We start from the raw sequence: 17,133 nt of genomic DNA on the forward strand, positions 1-17,133 counted from the left end.
TTAAATGTTGAAAACTAAAGATTGTAAAAATATCTCTGCAGAAGAAACTGACCTCCTGGTCTCCAGTTTGGGGCTCTGGTACACATATTTATTTTAATAAATGCCTTTCTGTCTGAACAGAATAATATTTTACAGCCAGTCTCCACTCGTACCTTCCAGTTTTATTCCAGATAGCAATATGCTCAATAAAAGACACTTCCTGGGCCCTTTGCTGCCAGTGCGAGAAAGTACCTCCTGAAGGCAGTGTTACCTTGTCCAACTGGTTATGGATATGTTGTTATCAGGTGAACCGGGAAGACTCCAGGCCCTGGGGCCTCAACCCAGCCCCGCCCAAAGATGTCACCAAAGGTTCTTGGTCTCATCAGGAGAAAGAATTCAAGGGCAGAGGCAACACAGTGGAGGAGCAACACCGCAGGAAAGTTTATTGAAGACAGAGTTGGGAGAGCCGGAGACAGGGATGGATGGAGAGAGCTGCCTGTAGGCAGAGAGCCAGAGGACACAGGGTGCAAGCCTGTTAGCTGCACGCCCTGGGGTTGGGTTTCTGCCTTTTATTGACAGTTGTTAACAAGGCTGTGGAGAATCCCTTGCTTGGGGCGGGGATTCTTGGAAGCAGGGTTTGGGGGCTCCCTTCCTTATTTGACCAGGAGCTTCCTGTCCTGGCGTGCCACCTGGGGCTTCTCGGGGAGTGCGGCAGACAGGCTTCTGACCCTCCCCACAGCTGGGCATGGCCTCCTCCGTGCTGGCCTCCAGGCTTCCTCTTAGAGCCTGACGAACTGCACTGTGACCCTAGGATTAACCTTTGTCCTTCCTTCTTCCAGCCTGGAATGTGCACGAGATGATAGGAGCTTGAGCGGCTGTCCTGGACCAGGAGGCAATCTGGAACACCAGAAGCCGACTAGGAGGGTGCAGTGGAAAGGCGACTAAGCCTGGGTCCTTACACACTGCAGAGTGTCTGCAGCAGGCTTCATGGTTCGGTAAAGCCACTGTCTTATTTAAGCCACTTACTTGGATGGTCTGCATATGCAACTAAAACCAACCCTAACTAATAATATACAGTTTTTATTAATAAACAATTTTCTTTTTCTTTTTTTCTCTATTTTGAGGGAAAGAGGGACAGAGAAAGAGAGAGAGAGAGCATGCTCGCAAGCAGGAGCCAGCAGGGGAGGACCAGTCAGCACAGAGCCAGATGTGGGGGCTCAAACTCACGAACTGTGAGATCCTGACCTAAGCACGAAATCAAGAGTCAGGTGCTTATTAGACTGAACCACCTGGGTGCCCCTAAGCTATTTTATTTTAAAATAAATTCCTACCTACTCTCTTTACTCAGTCTGGCTGCTAACTATGAGCTCCTAATATTAGCTAAACCCAGAGGACACCTCAGTCTTCGCCTTACAGGTCTTGAGGCATTTGACAGGGTTGACCCCTTCCCTTCTTGGATTGCTCTTTCTCTGGGCTCCAAACTGAGTAGGGCCTGGTGATGCCTAAGGTATTTGTGTTTCCTCCGCTCCTTTTATCTGCCTTCAGCATGTGACACCAAAGTCAGTCTGGGAAATAAAAATAAAGACCAGTCAGGAGAAACACAAGGCTAGGATAATTAAGGAAAAGATGGCCAGATCGATGGGACAGAATAGAAGCTGGCCTGTGGACCCAAATCAGAATAAGAGTTCAGTTTGGATAAAAGGGAAAGTTCAGACTGGTGTCCTACCTTCAACAAACGATCCTGTTTGGGGGAAAAATCTCATCTTCTTACACCAAAGTATATTTGAGATCAGTGAAAGATTTAAATTTTAAAAGACAAATCAATAAAAGCTCTTTTAAAAAAAAAGATTGAAAAAAATGTTGTCTAGAGGAAGGTCTTTCTAAGTAGGACCACAAACCCAGAAGCCATCCATCAAATGGATACGTTTGGTTACATGAAAGTAAAAATCGCCGGACTTCTGTACAGGAAAGTACCTTTATTTATTTTTTTTTAACGTTTATTTATTTTTGAGACAGAGAGAGACACAGCATGAACGGGGGAGGGGCAGAGAGAGAGGGAGACACAGAATCCGAAGCAGGCTCCAGGCTCTGAGCCATCAGCCCAGAGCCCGACAAGGGGAGGGGCTCGAACTCGCGGACTGCGAGATCATGACCTGAGCTGAAGTCGGACGCTTAACCGACTGAGCCACCCAGGCGCCCCCAGGAAAGTACCTTTAAACAGCTGAGCAATCAGGGCCCCTCGGTGGCTCGGTCAGTTAAGTGTCTGACTCCTGATCTCAACTCAGGTCATGACCTTCCAGTCTGTGGGTTTGAGTCCCAAGGTCGCGCTCTCTGTGCTGACAGCGCAGAGCCTGCTTGGGATTCTGTCTCCCTTTCTGCCCCTCCCCCACCCCTCAAGCAACTAGTCAAATAATGAAGGAAAATTAGGAAAAAGTACTTTTAGCAAATAACACAAAGGATGAATTTCCTTGAGGGAGAAAATACTTTCACAAATATAAGTAAGAAGAGACAAAAAGAAAACGCTGAGAAGACAGTGTAGGAAGAAGAACAACTGGTTAATAAACGTGAAAAGTTCAGCTCACTCAAAGGTAATGAGATAAAATGTGATGCTTTGTATCTATGCGATTAGTAAAGATTTGAAAACTGCAATACTGGTTATTGGTGAGAATGAGGCATTCTAGGACCACGCGGGGTGTAAGCTGGGAGAACATTGTTGAGAACAGTTTGGCAATGGCTAAAAAAATCTTAATACACATACTCTTTGAACCATCCAGTCCACTTCTGCCCCCTCTGCACAGAGATGATGGATTGCACAAGGACTGTAATCCGAACATCGTTTGGGTTTGTAAAACATGGGAACCGACATAAATAGGCTTCGAGAAGGGATGGGTTGATGGAAGACACTGAATGCACACCCGCCATGGAATACTATGTAGGCACCCAAAGGAATGAGTTACATCTTAGTACACGAATATGGAAAGATGTCTGGGATTCATTCATTCATTCACTCATTCATTCATCCATTCAGCAAATATTTGTTGAGTGGCCAGGATGTGCCTGACTGTCTTCCAGACTCCAGGATACTGCAGGGAACAAAATAAAGTTCTGTGCTCAGAGTTGCCTTCTAGAAAGAAAGGTGGACAAAAAGCAAACCAAGAAATAAATGCAGCGTGTGGAAGATGCCATGAAAAAGGAGTCAGGATACGGAGAGAGCAGTGATGGGGGTGTTATTTTATACGGAGCAGTCAGGGGGCGCCTCCCCTATGAGGGAACCAAATGGCTGCTACAGTTTGGAGTCTCAAATGTGTCTGTTATTGCGAATTTATCTCAGAGAAATGAAAACTTACATTCACACAAAAACCTGCACAAAGCATTATTCAAATAGGAAGTGTCCCAGGATGTGGAGAACGAAGGCAAAAGACGTGCAGAAAAATTAAACTTCCTTACAATTGCAGCCCATCGACAAGTACTTGAAACAGCCACCTTCCTCTGGAAGCTCAGCGGCCCCCAGGTTCCTACTTTGCTGGAGGCAAAAGGCAACCTTAGCTGGACATCAGCCAACATCCACTTTGACATATAAAATTCCTTTGTGAACCTCCTTTACCTCCACCCCCCCCCCCCAAGGTATATGCCTGAAATCATCCTCCAGGCTCATGGCCACTGATACACAGCGGGAGGGTCTCAGGACCCAGGTTTCGCTCCACTGTTGTCAGTGACCTAACAGCAGCTAGCCCCTCAAGGCCCTGGGAACCTTGCTCCCAAATTCCTTACAGACTTACGCTGTCCCTGACCCCCTCCCAACCTGAGGGTATGTAACCTGTCACTCCTCACAACCCCCCAACCGCCCACGGGTCCTGTCCTCGTGCTTTCATAAAACCACCTTTTTGTACCGAAAATGGCTCACGATTCTTTCTTGACTATTTGCTCCCAGACCCCAACACCGCATCACATCATCCCAGATAAACTGAGACAAATCATCACAGGGTCTTCGAGGATCCTACTCCCAATGCTCTTCTCCACAGCAACTTTCACTGAAATGTCTTGGGCACCTGCAAAAGGAGGCTGGGACGTGCAGTGTTTCCTGGGCACATTTGCTGACCCAACAGAAACATCTGGGTTCCTAGGCAAAGAAGGAGGAAGGTGAAAATGGCTGTTGGCAGTTTCTGTCACCAGCCCTGAGTTAGCAAGGTCTGTGACCCGATTTCAGAGTTTTATGAAACCTTTTGCCTTTCACCCATCTCTCTGAAGTCACTGCAAATAGCACGTGAAACATGGCTGCGGCCAAACCCTCCCTGGGCCTGTCTTGTCCTTGTGTCTTCATTTTCCAACACCTTCCCGCATCCTGAAGCCAGGAGTGCCTGTGCAGAGAACCCAAGGAGCGTGTGGGCCATGGGCTGAGTCTGGGCGGCACACGCTGTCTGTCTGTCTGTCTGTCGCAGGTGCTGGGAGGGGCCCACAGGGACCACAGGGGCTGCTGTCCCTAGGGGAACCTCATATGTTTACAGCTTACTTCCAGGAGAAGATGAGGGCCAGACCTCTCCTTAGGTGAGGCCAGATTCCTTACTGCACAACGACCGTGAACACAAGATGAGGAAAACACAAATATTCCAAGTGTCTCAAGTCTGGTACTGCACTGCCACCACTCATCCTGGGTGAGCACTTCAGGGCAGCGTGTGAAAGTGACACATGAGGAACGGCCCTCTTCGCCTTCTGTCCTTTGCCCTCACGCTGATGTAGAGGGGCCAGGAGGGGTGCAAACAGCACGGTGGGGGGCTGGCCAGGCCCACAAAAATCCCTGCAGAGAAGTGATCAGAGTCCCAGGAACCTGGGGGCCTTTCTGCGTTGGGGTGAAAAGTCCTCTGTAGCTTTTGAGTTTTGTACCACGTGCACACCTTCCTTATCCAAAGCAAATTAAAAAAAGTTGTATTAAGGACACGAATGAATTCTCAAGGATGTGAAGCACCCTTTCAGCACAGAGGAATGGGTCTTCTATTCTAAACTTCAAACTTCAGTGATGGTTTTGCCTGAATAAAGGAGTGAGTTTTGTTCCAGAAATTTACACTTTGATTTTGAGAGATACTGGTCCATTTACAAACAGGCTCTGGAATCTCTTCTAGCAGTAAAAGAAGCCTGAGATATTTCATTCGGAGATAACAGTTTGTGCATTCCTCAGAGTCTGAACACTTCCATTCTAAGACAGCATGTATCTTGCTATTTTCAGGTTTATTTTACTACTCAAATCTAGCTTGTTTGTTTGTTTGTTTGTTTGTTTTGGTCTGGTGAGAAAGGGAGAACCAAAATACTTAAAAAGAAAGCAGCACAGAAAAAAATCATCAAAAATGCATTAGTTTAAAAATTACGGTGCATGCTCGATGTTATTCTGTCGTTAAAAAGCATGTGTGTACCGACGTGGAAAGACATCCCTGGTAGTTGCTATGTTAGAAAGAAGTTGTGGTACATTGTGTGGAATGAATTAATTTTTTATAAGACAATAGCGCACACGTGCACACACTAAAGAAATACGTAGGGGGGCGCCTGGGTGGTGCAGTCGGTTAAGCGTCCGACTTCAGCCAGGTCACGATCTCGCGGTCCGGGAGTTCGAGCCCCGCGCCGGGCTCTGGGCTGATGGCTCGGAGCCTGGAGCCTGTTTCCGATTCTGTGTCTCCCTCTCTCTCTCTGCCCCTCCCCCGTTCATGCTCTGTCTCTCTCTGTCCCAAAAATAAATAAACGTTGAAAAAAAATTAAAAAAAAAACACGTAGGGAAATTTAACCCCAATTAATAAGGGTGCGACGTGTCATCAGGACTGGAAGGAGGCACAGATGCTGACTGATGTCTGCTTTCTAACTTCCATTTTTCTGCGATGTGTGTTTTATGTTGCCTGCAAGCATCTGTTATTTTGTAGGCAGACACTACAGTAGAGACAACTTAACAGTTTTGAAAAGAGAGGGATTTTAGGGAGCCAGGCAAGAGACCAAAGGGTTACAAGCCAAGAAGTGTCCTCAGACTTTCCCCCCCAAATTTAAAAGCCTCCTGCCTCGGTGTATGGTTTCCAGCCCCCTCAGCCCCTTTGTGGCTGCCGGTGAGAGCGGTAATAGTTAAGGCATGGGGGTGGCGTCCAGACGCCGCCCAGGCCCGGCGGTGGTGGGACAGGGGGACGCTGCTGTACTTAGTGATGCTGCTCCGTGCTGTGGGCTCTCCTCTCGCCGGACCCAGGCCATTCGGGCGTCCCTTTTTATCTCAGATTTCAGTCTTCCATTCTGGAAAAGAACCTTGTGTTTCCTTTTTATCTGCTTCCCTTCGTCTTTTCCTTTCCTCCCTCAGCAACCCAGGGTTTTGACACCTGCTGGCAGACACCCTTTTACTTCCCTCTGGAGCCTCTCCTGCTTTCCACGTGCACCACACTCTCCCAGGGCTTTCCACAACCTTGCTTTGAAATCACTGCACTAAATTTTTTCCCGCCTCCCCTTCTCGCCGTGTTTCATGAATGTTGTTTCTTACGTCACTCGGGACTTAGTTGCGGTTTTAAAATCCAGTTTCCCGAAGGTGTTTCTTTCGCCTTAGTTCTCGCCCCACCTCCTGCCTGTTGGTTTTGTCTTTATTCCAGAAATATTTTCACAGACATCTGATGGTTCCTGTTTGAAGTGAGGACTACGAGCCCAGCTGCGGAATCCCTGGGGTGGAGAAGGTTGATGTGGGGACCTGGCCGCGTGGGTGCGGGGCCTCCGAGGGTCAAGGGTCTGGGTCTGTTCCGTGATGCCAGCACAGCCCAGCCCAGCCCCGGCCCCAGGCGGACGCAGAGGACAGTCCCCGGGGCTCTGGAAGGGCAGTCCCCAGGCTTTGGGAGGATCGTCCCCGCGGCCCCGAGAGGACTGTCCTCGCTGCTCTGGGAGGACCATCCCCGGGGACTGTGGGAAGACAGGAAAGTCCCCAGGCTTCAGGAGAACAGTCCCCGGGGCTCCGGGAGGACCATCCCCCAGGGCTCTGGGAGGACAGGACCGTCCCCAGGGTTCTGGGAGAACTGGACCGTCCCCGGGGCTCTGAGAGGACAGGACCGTCCCCGGGGCTCTGGGAGGACAGGACCGTCCCCGGGGCTCCGAGAGGACAGGGAAGTCCCTGGGGTTCTGGGAGGACAGGACTGTCCCCGGGGCTCTGGGAGGACAGGATTGTCCCCGGGCTCTGGGATCTGCGGGCAGGGGGCGCCAGAGCCCAGCGGCGCGTCTCCTCCTTGCCGCGCCGGGTTCCCGCGTCCGCGCGCGAAGCCACCGGCAGTTCTGGACCTTCCCGCCCCGCCCCTCCCCGCTGCAGTCTACCCCGACCGCCGCTGTTCTCCCCGGGTCTACACCCGCTCGCCCGCCCGCGCTGAGCTCCGCCCGTTCTGCGCTGCTGGTACACGAACGGCTTCTCCAGGGCCAGTTGGGGTCGTTCCGGGTGCCAGCGTCCTGCGCCCTGGGGTACCCGCGGGGCAGGGAGGGCAGAGCGCGGGGAGGGACCCCAATCGCAGCCTCGGCGGGGAGCAAAGCACCGGAGCTCGGAGTTACCGACCGGCCGAGGAAGGGGCGCAGCTCCTCGCCTCCAGGGATCCACCCCACAGCGCACTGAACCCCGGGGGCGCGCACGGGGCGCGCGCTGGAGACGACGAAAGAGTCTGTTCGCGCGCAGAGCGTACCCCTGGGTGTCAGGATGGCCGAGTGGTCTAAGGCGCCAGACTCAAGCTTCGCTTCCTCGGTCCGAGGGTTCTGGTCTCCGTGTGGAGGCGTGGGTTCGAATCCCACTTCTGACACATGCTTTTTTTTTTTTTTTTTTCCCGTTTTTGTCCTCGGTTTGAGCTGTGCTTTCCTTCTGCGGCCCGTGAAGTCTGTCCGCTTACAATCCTCTCCCCTCTTCTCCCCTCCCCCCCATCCACTTCCCCCATTCCCGCCCACCCCCTTACCCACTCCCCAGTGCTGGTTACTGTCCCCGCGACCTCGCTGCCCTCGGGGTGCTTTTTGTTCGGTGGGCACGGCCTTCCCTGAGTGCCTGGGCTGGCCACGCAGCAACGCAAAAGTCCAGGCCTGGGAGTGAAGTCATGTAAAAGGACCGGAAATAGAAAGGTTCCACCGAGATTTGAACTCGGATCGCTGGATTCAGAGTCCAGAGTGCTAACCATTACACCATGGAACCCCACGTGAAAGAAACCTTGTGCACCATCCATCTGAGACCTTCCTCCTGTGGCCGTGTCCTAACGATTGAAAATGAGACACCATTTCACCAGTTTTGTTTGTTTTGATTTAAATCCTAGTTACTTAGCACCCAGCGTAGAGTTTATGAGTAGAACCCAGGAATTCATCCCTTACATACACACCTAGTGCTCATCCCAACAGGTGTCCTCCTTAATGCCCATCACCCATCTAGCCCCTCCCCCCACGTCCTCTCCAGTAACCCCAGTTTGTTCTCTGTTTTTAGGAATCTCTTATGGTTGGTCTCCCTCTCTGTTTCTATCTTATTTTTCCTTCCCTTCCCCCATGTTCCTGTTTTGTTTCTTAAATTTCACATATGAATGAAAACATATGATATCTGTCTTTCTCTGCTTGACTTATTTCACTAAGCATAATGCCCTCCAGTTCCATCCACGTTGCTGCAAATGGCAGGATTTCATTCTTTCTCATTGCCAACTAGTATTTCATTGTATATATAAACCACGTCTTCTTTATTCATTCATCAGTTGATGGACATTTGGACTCTTTCCATACTTTGGCTCTTGTTGATGGTGCTGCTATAAACATTGGGGTGTCTGTATGTGCCCCTTCAAATCAGCACTCCTGTATCCTTAGGATAAATACCTAGTGGTGCTATTGCTAGGTCTAGGGTAGTTTTTTGAGGAATCAAGCACCACTTTAAACAAAAGCTCTGCCTCTTCCTCCTAATTTCCTTCTTTCTTCCTTCCTTCCTTCCTTCCTTCCTTCCTTCCTTCCTTCCTTCCTTCCTTCCTTCCTTCCTTCCTTCCTTTCTTTCTTTCTTTCTTTCTTAAATTTATGAAGGCATTTTCTGGCGGATGGAAAAATTCCTACACTTTCCACCCTGAAGGCGATGGAAAAGCCAAATACAAGAGAGGCAGATGGGGGGCAGGTGGTGGGAGGGGGCTTGCACTGACCTTCCACTGGGCCGAACCCCCAGGTTTCTTACCCTCGATGTCAGGGGAAGCACGGAGTCCTAAGGATATTCTTACTTCTGGTGGTTTTGAGTTTGCCTCCATTTCTGATCCATGCAAAAATAAATTGGATTTTCATCTCACAGTTCAAAAGGGAGAAAAGAAAAATATAACATCTCCTTTCTATAGCCTCAGTTATTTATTAAAAATACCTGCCAAGGCCTTTGGAGCAACCTTAGACTTTCTTGGCACCTCCCTGCTCAGCTGTAATCATGGGCTCGGAATTTGAACATGTGTCCTCCCACTGCAAAATGTCTTAAGCGTCGGACCCGGTCTCGTTCCTCTTTGATGCCACAAGTCTGGTAGGGCATAGAAGTCTCATCAATTCTTGTTGCTTGAAGGTGTAGACGAAAGGATGCGAGCATGACTGCTCAGAGGGATAGCCCAGGGTTAGACTTTCGGGAGGGTTTCCTTTCCCATTCCTCCATAGGCTAACTCTGACAAGCCTAAAGGGGATGACTGATGCATATTTGGTTTGGTTTTGCTTGTTTTTTGTGCCGGCCAGGTCACGGCTCCCAGTGGACACTCCAGTGTTCATGTGGACCCCTACATAGGCGTCCTCAGGCATTGGTGACCAAGACAGGAAGGACATGATCTTGCTAGACATACTCATTTTTCAAAATCTTAACTTTGTTAAGATACCATGATTATTTACCTAGTAACTGTAAGAACAACACATAACAAAGAGATCATATATACAGCATGAAATATTCAGGTACAAATTACTCTTTACTCAACCTAAATATTAAGTATTGGTCATGTTCTCAATGTGCCTCTGGGAGTCTCCCAAGGCTGAGTTGCTAAGGAATCCCTGAGTCATTTTCTGTAATTCATCCTGTTGCTCGATCTCCAGCCAAGCAAGGCGCCTGTCACAAAATAGCTGCTTATTAAATATGGCGTAGAGAGAAGCAGTGAAACCCAAGGACTTTTGGCCAGGTGACTGTAAAGTTCTTGTAAGTGTCCATACATATAACTCTCCCTCTTCATGAGTCCCCTGTCTTTAAAAGATGGTCTAAGCTAGCTTAGATCCAATAATTCCCGTCTTTTTTTCCCAGCTCAGGGGGCACCCTGTATTTATTTATTTATTTATTTATTTATTTATTTATTTATTTGCTTGTTTTTATTTTTTGGATGAGCTACATCCTTATTTCTTAAAGAAAAAGGAAGTGTCCACTGGTTTTAAAAGGATGCCAGAATATTCTGAGGATAGGCAAGGGGAGGGGTAGGAATGACTGGTTTTTCAACCTTAGCACATTTATTCCCTAGGAAAGGACAGTGGGTAAGACCTGGAAAAGAAGGCAAGGGGTTGGTTTATTTTTGAGTGTGGAATTACAAGGCTGCACCCTTTCCTTGGATTGCCCGTGCGTGGCTAACAAATACTGCAGGGCAGATGCAAACAAATGAAGACACAGAGGGGGAGCTACCTGGGGAAGGGGAGAGATGATTGGGCCCCACAGTCCAGAAACAAGCTGGTCCCTGGTGACCTAAACAAGAATGGCTTGCAGTTACCTGGTAGCAGAGCGAACCCCCAAGGATCAGGTCAGTGTGGTGTAATCAGCTGCTCACAACCCAGTTCACCGGGGGTGTCCTGTAGAAACGGGCCTTCGGGACACATGGCCCTGCCAGAGCTGGGTCCTCAGCTCTGTATACCCTGCTCTCCTCACAAATTAGCAAGTTATTCTTTCATATATTTATTCATTGGAATTTAACACAAACATGTACCTAGTTTTCATGACATGGGGAAGCAAGAGAAATGTGGTTGTGTATCTGATGAAGCTTATGACACATGAGGAAAAGCAGACAACTACGCAAAAGTTTCCGAAAGTTCTGGTAAATACCAAGAGACCGACTGAGCGACAGTGGAGCGTGCCTGGGGCGTGCGCACAGGAGTAGGCCACCAAGTGCCCACAGTGTGCCACCAAGAGCCCCGGGCGTGCCCACTGGAGCAGGCCACCAGACGCCAGGCGCAAATGAGGGAAGCCGGCCACGGAAAGGCTGGCCACGCCCGGGCCTGCTGCGTCCTCCCCAGCGCGCTGCGATGCTCCTTTACTGTGTTTACCACATTGGGGTTTTAAAAGTTCATTCATAAATTCATGAATCCGCGTATTCGATTCATGAGACACATAAGCACTCACTCTAACAAGTCCCTCCCCACCTTGTCTCTCCTCTGACACTGTGAGCCCCTGAAAGGTTGGGATCGCGTCCTTCCCTGTACCTTGTGCGGTCGTATGTTCGATTACATTCTTTGTCCTGATAGCAGATCTAGAATGTCACTCAGCTCATTCTCTGCGGAAGTTGTGTCATCCAGGGGCCATTAAGTGTCTAATGCTTGTCCCCCTCCTAGGCACCGACGGAGGGAACCTCACTCCCGTTCCTCACGTGCCTTCGTTGACTGGCTGGAATTCTGGAGGGACAGATCAAGGAAGGCTTCCTGGGGAAAGGGCCTTCCAAGCCGAGACCTTGAGGGCAGAAGCAAGTGGACCGCGCAGGGGAGGAGGGAGCCCCCGCGAGGACGCAGCGCACGAAGAAGGCGCCCAAGTATTTCTAAAATAAGGCAGTAAAGTGGAGGTGTGCCACACGTTGGGTACTCGAGATCGGGGGGTCATCAGCCCGCACAGCCGATGTGTGGCTCGCTCACTGTCATCATGGACTGGGGGCCGATGCCCTGTTGGGGGACTCTGGCGAGAGCGGGGAGTAAAGGAGCGGGCAGGTACGTGGACAGAGCAGTAAAAAGATCCTGGCAGCGGTGGGATTCGAACCCACGCCCCCGAAGAGACTGGAGCCTTAATCCAGCGCCTTAGACCGCTCGGCCACGCTACCACCCTGAGGGTTCGGGCTGCCGGCGCTTCCCCGACTTCAAGATCGCGCAGGTCCCGCCCTCCCGCGTGCCCCTCGCCCCCTCCGTCCGCCCCAGGTCGCGCGCTCGACCCGCGCACTCGCCTTCCTGGCGTTGTCCGATCTTCACCCGCGCGGGAGCCAGGCGCCGACAGAGAGTGAGCCCCCCGGCCTCAGGAGCGAGCAAGTTCCGCCGTCCGGGTCCGGCCCCGGCCCCGGAGCCGCTGCGGACAAGCAGCAGCAGCAGCCAAGGAAGGAGCGCAAGCCCGGACGAGGTGCCCCGGGGCGGCCGCAGCGTGACCCCCGCCCCTCCCTGTCCCGCGCAGCCACGACCCCGACCCACCCAGGAGCTGGGTCCTGCGGTGTGTTTGTAGGAGTGTGCGCAAGAGGAAGGAACAGGCGCCTCCTTAGCGCAGTAGGCAGCGCGTCAGTCTCATAATCTGAAGGTCCTGAGTTCGAACCTCAGAGGGGGCACACGTCTTTTTTTCCCGACCCCACGACAATGCGGGGGATGGGTTGGGGGACGAGTCTGCCTTCCTTCTCCATCCCTTTCTCCCACAAGTGTGCTTTTTCAACCGCGGGAATCACCTGGTAAGACTGACGGACAATTCACTGCTGTGTAACGGGGCCACGTGACGCTCAGTTACAAATAGTGACTTTCCACCAAGAACCAAATGCTCCAAAATTCTAACGGTTGTTTTTTATACCAATTTCAGACACAGCCAGGACATTATTTAAATGCCTTTCAGATAGGCTTGGCAATTGTTTTTGTTACAAAAACACCAGGGTCAAGAAACCTACTGGCTCTGGGACCCAGAGAGGAGGCGCGGAGGGAGGGCTGTTTGGGGGGGTGTGTACCGTGGGGTGCAATCCTTTGTTATTAATTACCGATTGGTCCTCTCTCACCATTCTTCTGGAATTGCTTAGGTCACCAGGGACATCCCACAAGACAGGGAATCCGTACCCACTCCGCCCCCAGTCTCACCACATTGTCCCCTTCTCCTGCTCTTTTACGTTTACTGGACTCTAAGTCACCCACAGAGAGCCAAGAAGCGAACACACTGAAGTGATATTTCGAGAGTCAAGATAAGAACCCAACTCACACCAAAATGAACACGATTGAACTTTAGTATCCTACCCTTAGCCTCTCAGCCTATTGTGTAGGAAATATTCAACAGGTGTTTACTGAGGGCCTACTATGTGCCAGGCAAAGCTGTGTCCTTCCTTCCCTGTGAATCCATTCCCTCTCATCTTTCAAGCCCATCCTTGTGCTCTCTGTGCTGTGATGTTGGGGCTGGGCCTCTGCCCTTCCCACAGGTCCCACCCCTTTGCCAGGAGACCTCAATGCAGTCAGGTGAACAACATGTTGGAGTCCTGGGCCTAGGACGTGCTCTGCACCGTTCTGCTACTGCCTCAGAGCCACCAGGCCAAATCTGCACGGCCTCTGTGGGTCCCCATCACCTCTTGCCCCCTTCTGGCCCATTCTTTATGTGAAGCCAGCATACGCTTTCCAGGATCATCTCTGATCAGGTTGTTTCTCCCTGCTTGAAATGTCCAGTACCTAGGCATTGCTGCAGGGGTGAGGTCTCCAGTCTACACTCCTGCCATAACCTCAGGACCTGTCCTCTCGGGTGTGTCCCTGCCTTCTTCCCCCACCATCTACCCGCCCTGCCTGCCAGCACCTCAGGTCTGCTTTCAGTTCTTTGAAGGTGCTGTGCTCTTCCCTCTTCCTGGGATGCGGGAGCCACATTTTTGTCCAGCGTCTTATACCAACCCTCCGATTCCCTGTTTAGACAATACTTCCCGGGAGAAGTGTCCTCTTACTGCTTGAAAAGGTGCCGTCCCTTTACCGTCGGCTGAACTGGAGATGTGGGTAGGGTGGGGGGCTCTATGTGCAGTGAGCATACTTTTTTCTTAATTTTCGGCCTCTATTCCTTTATTCTGATTTAAGTCCATCAACATTTTCCACTTTATGTTATCATAGTGAAGTTGTGAAGACCACGGCAAATCTGCTTTAAATGGTGGCATGAATAAACACATACCTAGAAATGAGCCACAGGACAGTCTTTGGTGGATGATTGGTAAGTTACTTTTCCCCAGTGACCTGGGGCCACAAATAGCCTGGAGCCATGTTCAAAGGAGGGAAGATAGGGTTGGGAATAAGGAAAAGGAACATGGACAGAATTTAAAGGGAAGGGCTAGAAATAATAAATAAATGAATGAACAAAAAGGAAGACATTTGCGCTCTGGACAAAACACTTATTTCACACTAGGACATGGAGGAAACACCTTGCAGCAGGGGCCCGAGTAGCTCAGTCGGTAGAGCATCAGACTTTTAATCTGAGGGTCCAGGGTTCAAGTCCCTGTTCGGGCGTGTCTGCTGGTGTCAGGCCCCACCTTTGTGAAGGTGATGTTTTGTGCAGAAACAGGGACAGATTAGGTAGGTTGCAACACCCCCAAGGGTCAAATATTTCAGCTAACAAAATGGGTAAGTGACTCCCATAGAAAGTAAAGATAGTGGGAATACCTGGGATTTGTACTAATGTAGACGGCTGGTTGAGATCTTTGTGAATGGAACGAACGTGAACATAGCACCAGGATCATAATCTTTGCCTATTAGTCTCATTTAAGTGAAAAAAAAAAAAAAAAAAAAAAAAAAAGGCTGGAGTAGTTACTACACCCACTTTGTAAAGGATGTGGTTGGCTGTTTGTAGGATTCCTGAATGAGGCACAGGTGTCTTTAAGAGTTGGTTTGTAAGTGAAGGACTGAGGAAGGTTTTTGGATATTCAGTTCAAGTTCAGTAAGGGTAACAAGGATACAAATTAAACAGAACTCTCATGTAGCCTTGTATTGTACACTATTCTGTAAAGGTGTCGTAATATTGTAAACTTGCTTAAGAAAATAGCATGCTATGATCAGAACGCAGGGTTTCCATGTCTGCCCTGGGGCCAACCACATGGGCCAAGACCATCATTGCCTGATATCATAGTCATTGATATTTGATTTGTATCACTGATGCATGGAGCAATCTTCCAATGTCCTTGCTTTCCACTGCAGTCTGCTTTACATAGATGAGAATATGCTAATCGACTACGAATGTGGCTGAAATACGTTCACACCCTGGCTTGGAATGTCTCTGACATTTGGTTACAGTGTGTCTGTCCTCCCCGCCTGAAAAACTCTGGGGTGAATTAACATGGCTTCTGTTTCTGCAAAGGAGAGGAACAGATTCTAAACAGCGATGGCACCAGGAAGGATCATTCTCTGAGGAACTGACTGAAGATCCAGTCCATCCAGCCCTCTGGTGTCTCCCAAACCTGCAAGTGCATCCGTTAAGCTGTGGGGATACGGGCTTCTGGAACCAGAGGCGGAGGGGCCTGAAGACACGGAGATGTGCCGTGTTGAGTCTGCATCCCGGCGGCCTGTCGAGAGAGCTCTCCCAAAATACAAAGTCTCGGCGGCCCAGACGTTTTGCGGGAACAATCCAAGTCTTGCCCTGTCTTTTCCCAGGGCTAAGCCAGAGAGGTGTTGCATTTCCGTAGGTGTGTCCCCTGTGCGCAGTATTGCAAAGATCCAAATTTGAGATGTTGATTGCCTGGAGTAAGAGAGTGATAGGGAATATGGAAGGAAGACAGAAAGAGTTAAAATGCCGATTAACTCATGGATTTATTTGACGAGGGCTCATGGTCAGGTAGTGAGGTATATGCACCGGAGCTACAGGAGTGGACAAAACACATCGGGAGGACCCTCGTGGAGTGTACAGGGTAAGGGCATGGGTGGGTGATAGTAAGCGTGTTGAATAAAAGGACGAGGCAGGTCAGCAGTAAGTGCTGTGAAGAAAAGAACACAGGTGCTCTGGTGTATTGGGAGGTCAGAGGCCGAGAAGGCGTGGTGTGTTAATTTTCTAGGGCTGCCGGCTCCAATCACCACCAACTGTGTGGCTTAACACAATTAGAGCTTCATTTTCTATTCGCAGAAGTCAAGTGATTAATTACGTTTTGGAGGCTAGAGTCCAAAATCAAGGTATTGACAGAGCTGCGCTCCCTCTGAAGGTCCTGGGGAAGAACCCTTCCTTGCGTCTTCCCCGCGCGGGGTGGTCCCGGCAACGCCGGACACGCATGTCTGTGGAGCACGGGCCAGCGCGGTGCGTGGAGGTGGGAAAGCAGTCAGGGCCGGGTTACACCGGAGGCCGCGGCCAGGACCTGCAGTGTATGTGAGAGGAGGCCACAGGCCTCGCCGGGAAAACTGAACGTCAGGTTTTCGTTTCCTCCCCCATCTTGTTTGCAACACACTGAGTGGCACCGGTAAAGGCCACTGCCCCAAGGAAGAACGGAGACCAGAGGGACTCGGACACAATATCCGGCTCTTGGGAAGAGGTGAGGATAAGTCGTAGCGGGTGTAGACGGACCAGGAGCCAGAAAACTGAGACCCCTCCCTCTCTCTGGCCCCGGGACCTCGGGTCCACCCGCCAGGGTGCAAAAGCGAGCTGCCTCCTCTGAGGTTCGAACTCAGGACCTTCAGATTATGAGACTGACGCGCTGCCTACTGCGCTAAGGAGGCAGGTAGTAAAACGCCCTCGGCGCACGGTTTTACCCAGATTGCACGTGGCCCAGCTTCGTGCCGCCCCCTCCCCGGGCAGGAAACGCCCTCCGGCCCGAGCTGCCAAACCCTCGGGCCCACGGAGGCCGAGGCCCAGGACCCGGACGCGCGCCCCCCGCCCCAGCTTGTCCCGAACTCCTTCGGGGACCCCGCCCGCCCGCGGGACCACCTTGCACACACACGACTGCGACCCCCAGTGTCAGGAGGAGCCCCAGGTCCCGCCCGTTCTCAGCCTCCCCCCACCCCCCGCCGCGCGGTCCAGACGCTGAGGCGTCCGGAAAGGGGTGGCTGCGGCGCGTCCGACTCCCGCACCTGAGTGCCTGTCCCCCCCCCCCACCTGTCGTCTGTCCGACTCCCGCTCCTGAGTCTCTGTCCCCCTCCCCCCGTAGTCCGTCCGACTCCCGCACCTAAGTCCCAGTCCCCCCCCGCCCCTGTCGTCTGTCCGACTCCCGCTCCTGAGTGCCTGTCCCACCTCCGAACCTGTCTTCCGTCCGACTCCCGCACCTGAGTGCCTGTCCCCCCCCCGTCGTC

The 17,133-nt window shown here is 51.2% G+C and overlaps 6 non-coding genes across 6 annotated transcripts; 3 read left to right on the forward strand and 3 right to left on the reverse strand.

Moving 5' to 3' along the window:
• The first annotated feature begins 7,654 nt into the window (after positions 1 to 7,654).
• On the forward strand, positions 7,655 to 7,760 carry TRNAL-CAA (transfer RNA leucine (anticodon CAA)). The gene is made up of 2 exons: positions 7,655 to 7,692; positions 7,715 to 7,760. It is a non-coding gene; the product is annotated as a tRNA-Leu (tRNA).
• A 308-nt stretch (positions 7,761 to 8,068) lies between these two features.
• On the reverse strand, positions 8,069 to 8,140 carry TRNAQ-CUG (transfer RNA glutamine (anticodon CUG)). Its single transcript has one exon. It is a non-coding gene; the product is annotated as a tRNA-Gln (tRNA).
• A 3,765-nt stretch (positions 8,141 to 11,905) lies between these two features.
• TRNAL-AAG (transfer RNA leucine (anticodon AAG)) lies at positions 11,906 to 11,987 on the reverse strand. Its single transcript has one exon. It is a non-coding gene; the product is annotated as a tRNA-Leu (tRNA).
• Positions 11,988 to 12,403: 416 nt separating this feature from the next.
• Positions 12,404 to 12,476, forward strand: TRNAM-CAU (transfer RNA methionine (anticodon CAU)). Its single transcript has one exon. It is a non-coding gene; the product is annotated as a tRNA-Met (tRNA).
• Positions 12,477 to 14,303: 1,827 nt separating this feature from the next.
• On the forward strand, positions 14,304 to 14,376 carry TRNAK-UUU (transfer RNA lysine (anticodon UUU)). The gene has a single exon. It is a non-coding gene; the product is annotated as a tRNA-Lys (tRNA).
• Positions 14,377 to 16,490: 2,114 nt separating this feature from the next.
• TRNAM-CAU (transfer RNA methionine (anticodon CAU)) lies at positions 16,491 to 16,563 on the reverse strand. Its single transcript has one exon. It is a non-coding gene; the product is annotated as a tRNA-Met (tRNA).
• Between the last annotated feature and the right edge of the window lie 570 nt (positions 16,564 to 17,133).

This window comes from Acinonyx jubatus, chromosome B2 (genome assembly GCF_027475565.1).
Source record: "Acinonyx jubatus isolate Ajub_Pintada_27869175 chromosome B2, VMU_Ajub_asm_v1.0, whole genome shotgun sequence".
NCBI classification, from domain to species: Eukaryota; Metazoa; Chordata; class Mammalia; order Carnivora; family Felidae; genus Acinonyx; species Acinonyx jubatus.